Source organism: Bison bison, unplaced genomic scaffold (genome assembly GCF_000754665.1).
Source record: "Bison bison bison isolate TAMUID 2011002044 unplaced genomic scaffold, Bison_UMD1.0 scf7180017864380, whole genome shotgun sequence".
Classification (NCBI taxonomy): domain Eukaryota; kingdom Metazoa; phylum Chordata; class Mammalia; order Artiodactyla; family Bovidae; genus Bison; species Bison bison.
In genome coordinates, this window is record NW_011494952.1 from 4677121 (window position 1) to 4683178 (window position 6058).

At 40.6% G+C, this 6058-nt stretch overlaps 1 long non-coding RNA gene across 1 annotated transcript in view; it reads right to left on the reverse strand.

The window, feature by feature from the left end:
• Positions 1 to 216: 216 nt before the first annotated feature.
• Positions 217 to 6058, reverse strand: part of LOC105001242 — a 24181-nt gene continuing 18339 nt past the window's right edge. The window contains exon 3 of the long non-coding RNA XR_826839.1: positions 217 to 331. This is a non-coding gene — a long non-coding RNA (uncharacterized LOC105001242). The remainder of the gene's footprint in view (positions 332 to 6058) is intronic.

The following is a 6058-nucleotide window of genomic DNA, read 5'->3' on the forward strand; positions in this document are numbered from 1 at the left end:
AATTAGTGCCAAGACCTGGCCCCACCCAACACCTGTAGGCTCCGGTGCTTCCCACTCCACGGCAGCACTGCAGGCATGCAAGGCATGGCTTCCCCCTTGGTGTTTGGCTTCCGGATTTTGCCTGGAAGATTTCTAAGGTTAGGTCACATGTCTTCTGGTCCCTTGGCTTGGGGTGAAAAAGGTCTTCCAGAAGCTCTTTTTCTCTTTGCCTGTTGCAGGCTCTGCACTGCCTGGTCTGGGATATGTAAGCAGCAATAAGGAGACATGGGGAATGCACCGCCGTGTTCCTCCTCAAATCTCAAGGTCCCTCTGCAGCCAGACTTCTTTACACCTTTCAGAAAAGAAAGATTGAAAAATTTAAAAAATCACAACCAACCTTTATTTTCTTTTACTTCACACATTGCATTTGAACTTGGACAGGGATTCATTTGGATCCCCGAACCTCCTTGTCAAATTAGACCCCAGAAGGTCAAGGGCAGACCAGGTTTAAGTCATCATTAATCTATTGCAAGAAAGTGAAGGAAGAAACCTTTTTCCCTGAGTAACTAAGGCAGAATTTTTAAGTATGTCTTCAGATGATAAATGATAAGTGAGAATATTTGATCTGGAGGCAAGTGTAATATTTCCTCTAGATTTATATCCACCATTTAGCACAACCAAGTTCAGTTCATGAACACATCTAATGATAAATATCCCTTTTAGGTTAATTTTTCTATATCTAAAATAGTGGCCCAGTGGGAAGTGATGACCAATCCATTCCCCAATGGCGTCAGGTAGGAAAATTACTGAATTCATCATCAATCTCACTCTTTAGTCCTCCAGGGAAGATTATCTTTGTAGAACACTGTAAAGCTAAATAAATTTAAAAGATTATCAAAGAGAGATTATAAATCTAGGCAGAAGTTCTCAATTCTGGGCACCCATTAGAATCACTTGGGGAATTAGAAAAAAAATAATACTAATGGGTTTGCACTGCCCCAGGTCAATTAAATAAGAATGTTTGAGTGGGACCTGGATATCAGTATTTTTTAAAGCTGTCCAGGTGATTTTAATGTGCAGTCAAGAAGGAAAATAACTCACATAGGGAGGTGGTGTTTTTCTTGACAAGGGAATTTATATGTTATTACAAATTGCACTTACCATATCAGATAAAACACATTGAATAGATGTTCCGGTTACATGAGACAGGCAGCTCAAAAGGAGGTCCGTTTAAGCTTGTTCCTCCCAACTTTGCTAGTGGCTTACTCTGCTACCAGAAAGCACTTTTAAATCAGGAATAAGAATGGACGATGCTCTAAAAATATCATTCCCCAACAGGTAAATAAATACCATGATTCTAGAGAGATGGTTGCTCTAAAGTGTAAATCTCTTGTACAGAACTTGTGAGTAACCATCAGGTTTAATTCACTGGATTCCTTAATTCTGGGACCCAAAATATGCTGACTTACCTAACAGAAACTTTACCTTTCAAGAAGTACCTGGAAGTGAGCCTACCAGACATAAAGCATTGAAACAGCTGGATGTACTATGAGTGGGCATTCCCTGACCCCCTGCTCCTGGTGGAAAGCTTATCTTGGACCTGGCAAACCAATCTCATTTTGTCTATGGGACATATTTCTAAGTAAGAGTTTTCATTTTTGAAACTTCAGGGCTTTGAAGCTAGGTATGGTCCAATCATATGACAGGGCTTTCATAGGAAAAAGCAAGCCTCTGCATTGGTGGAATCTTACAAGGAGACATGACAGGAAGTTTCTGGACGAGATGAATATTACTATTAGGGTAGAGGTATTAAGGGTTTCCTTAAGGTTGTTCAGCTGGTAAAGAATTTGCCTACAGTGCAGGAGACCCTGGTTCGATTTTTGGGTTGGGAAGATTCCCCTGGAGAAGAGATAGACTACTCACTCCAGTATTCTTGGGCTTCCCTAGTGGATCAGCTGGTAAAGAATCCGCCTGCAATGCGGGAGACCTGGGTTCGATCCCTGGGTTGGGAAGATCCCCTGGGGGAGGTCATGTCAACCCACTCCAGTATTCTTGCCTGGAGAATCCCTATGGACAGAGGAGCCAGGCAGGCTACAGTCCATTGAGGGGTTCACAAAGAGTCGGACATGACTGAGCAACTAAGCACAGCACACCAGCATAGAGGTATTAAATCCTGTTTATTTATTTATTTATTTTAGGAAACACTTTTATTTTATTTTATTTTTTTGAATGTACTGAGCAGAGATTTACTCTTAAGTAGAGAATTTGGCGGAGAGTAATGACAAATGTTTATTAAACTAAACAAATAAAAAGAAAATGTAATCCAGGATACTACACAGTGCAGCTATGAATTAAATCCTGTTTAAAATCACCTTTCAGGGACTTCCCTGGTGGTCCAGTGGTTAAGAATCTGCCTTCCAATGCAGGTTCAATCCCTGGTTAGGGAACTAAGATCCCACATGCCGCAGGGCAACTAAGCCTGCACGCCACAACTAGAGAAGGCTGCACACTGCAACTTCTGAGCCCATGCCCTCTAGGGCCTGTGCATGGCATGTAGAGAAAGCCCAAGTGCTGCAACTCGAGAAGCCAATGGGACAACTAAAGAGAAGCCTCAGCACTGCAAATAGAGAAAGTCTGCGTGTGCAATGAAGACCAGCACAGCCAAAAAATTAATTAATTAATTAAAATAAAATCACTGTTCAGAGAAGGCAACTTCCATGGGCCATTAACTTACTCTCCCTTAGGGGCATAGAAAAATGATTGGCAAACACCAGCCAAAGCTATCTCCTTTTCCAGAGACAGGCAAGCCTGTTGACTGACAAAATGGATCTCTGCTCCTTAAGTTTTGATCATGTGTGTTTTCTTGAGTGGTCTATTACAGACTCTGACAAATTAAGAGGGCCTCCACAACTGCTCTCGTTTACAAAATTCTACTAAGATTTCAGTCTTTTCAAATTCTCCTTAATAACTACTGGTACCTGCTGCTGCTGCTGCTAAGTCACTTCAGTCATTTCCGACTCTGTGTGACCCCATAGACAGCAGCCCACCAGGCTCCTCCGTCCCTGGGATTCTCCAGGCAAGAACACTGGAGTGGATTGCCATTTCCTCCTCCAATGCATGAAAGTGAAAAGTGAAAGTGAAGTCGCTCAGTAGTCTCCGACTCTTAGCGACCCCATGGACTGCAGCCTACCAGGCTCCTCCATCCATGTGATTTTCCATGCAAGAGTACTGGAGTGGGGTGCCATCGCCTTCTCCACTGGTACAGCTGAGGTACCTGTAACTAATGGCCCTGGTGTCAAGATATTTTTGAGACTATCAAGTTTCTTTCAATTCAGGGCTTAAGATTTGGGATTTTCTATTTACAAAGGTCACTTTTCTTGGCTTAAAAAACAGTGGGAAGGTGTGAGAAGGCACAAGATTAGCCAGCCTAGCTTCTAGAAACTGCAGGTCATTTGGAAACCAGCATACACATAAGTAACCCAAATGGTTACGCCTAGTTGCACATGTAGGTGTAAGTACAAGATTACTTGGAAGTTGTGTCACCCTTAGATTTCAGGGAAGGACTACCAGCTGACTTACTATTCTAGAGATAGCACTGGTTCAGTTCACAAAAATGTATTAAATGCCTCTGCCTGCTAATATATATAGAAATGGATACAAGATGGTCTTCATCCTTTAGAAATTATGGCTAGTCATTATCTTCCTATTTTCATCCAAACTTGACTGTGAAGAGTACTTCCAGTTTCAGAAAGTGCTAGAACAAAGTTCAACTTCTGCTTCACAGTTCACCAATGATTACATAACTCACTAAGCTCCTTCATTCTAGACTTGAATATAATTACCACTGATAGACTTATCTCTCATTTTACATATTTACTATTAAAGCCTTTCTATATAAAGAACCTTACATTCAAATTGTAAGAAGATGGCTCACCTCACCAAGTACATAATCACCGTTGGTGGTTCCTTAAGTCTGAGCAGGCAGCCACCCACATTTCCAACATTTATTAGCCACCTCTGACATTCCTGTGTCCAAAAAAAATAACTGACTCACTGTTTAAATCTATGATGAGCTACATAACACAAGCAGCATGGAAAGTTTGTTGCATGATTGATGTGGTCTCCAAAAATATCAAGTGAGAGCAAAATAAAAACAGAGGTCCTCAATGTATATATATATATAAAATGCTTGAAAAGAGTTGGTTCATTTTCACTTAATGATAGTTACATTTCTCTACAACAAATATATGTATTAGATGTAAAAGCAGAAACTGAAGAGACATTCCATTTGGACTTCATAAGTGAATGACTGGTAAAGCAATGTCAGCTGCATGACATCACTACTTTCCATATTGGCTAGCTAAATTATGTGCTCATTAGTTTATTGGGTTAATAAATGAGAGGCTAAAAAATGTGCATGCTCTTACAAGTGAAATATTTTCACGGAGCCAAAGGAAGCCTGACTAATTTGAGTTAGATTTAAATCCTGTCTTTTGTAATGATTAATACCATAAGACAATGAGAGAGTAATCAGCTTCTAATTCTGACTTGGCTAGTGACTCACCAAGAGGACTTGTGAAATTCTCTGAACCCATTGAACCTGCATCTCCTCATCTCATATCTCAAAGGATAAGATGAAGCTGATTCTTGGGGCTTTACCTAGTTCCATGATTCTGTGGCATCAGATAAAGATTCTAAGGGGTTTATATTTATAACTGAATCTTAAATATAATAAAATTGGTTGGGTGTTATTAAGCATAGTCTTGCTAGAATCAAGGTCATTTAAGGACTGAAGTATATCCTAGGCTGAGAAACATTCCAGGGCCAAGACCCATGATATAGCTGCAGTAAGTAAATTGCTGAGCTCTCAAGGAGAATGGGGCTGAAGATATACTATCATGAGATATAATACTGTAAATGAAAATGCTTTGCAAACTATTTGGGACTATATAAATGTCAAGTGTTAGGCAGTATTATCTTCTCCATTTATTGAGGGGCCAACTCACAGAACTGACTTCAACAAGGCCACATAATAAGTCAGGAACAATTTGGAAGAAAATACATTTTTTATTCTGATGTTCCTTCCTTGCCTTCATCTTACCAATATTTATGGAGCTGCTTCTATATCTAAAGTACCAGTAGGGGAATTAAAGAGATGTCTAGGACACTACTACCATTTTCAACAAGCTTGCAATCCAGTAAATATGTATGGAACAGCAGCATCTGTTTTTCTTTAATGCTTTTATGTATAGAAGATTTTTTCCTCACCAAGTTTTAAGTTATTTGGATACCCCCAAAGACTTTTATTTTCTTTGATCATCTTCACTATGTTCAATGGATTATGGGGCATATTGATCCTAAAAATATTATTTGATGGAAAAAAAAACTCAGGATTTAAACCCTCTAAAATGCTAAAGAAATGTAAGTTCTTACCATCTTTTATGTACGCTGATACTTTCTCTAGTACATCTCAAGAATAGATACACAGGATCCCTCAAGAAGATATCTAGATACACTGCTGCTAAGTCACTTCAGTCGTGTCCGACTCTGTGCGACCCCATGGACGGCAGCCCACCAGGCTCCCGCATCCCCAGGATTCTCCAGGCAAGAACACTGGAGTGGGTTGCCATTTCCTTCTCCAGTGCATGAAAGTGAAAAGTGAAAGTGAAGTCGCACAGTCATGTCCGACCCTCAGCGATCCCATGGACTGTAGCCTTCCAGGCTCCTCCATCCATGGGATTTTCCAGGCAAGAGTACTGGAGTGGGGTGCCATTGCCTTCTCCATCTAGATACACAGGATCCAATAATTTTAGAATGATACTGTAACAATAAAAACCCAAAATAATAATATAAAGAATAACAACCAACATGTGATAATAACTATTTGGAGAAGGCAATGGCACCCCACTCCAGTACTCTTGCCTGGAAAATCCCATGGACGGAGGAGCCTGGAAGGCTGCAGTCATGGGGTCGCTGAGGGTCGGACACGACTGAGTGACTTCACTTTCACTTTTCACTTTCATGCATTGGAGAAGGAAATGGCAACCCACTCCAGTACTCTTGCCTGGAGAATCCTAGG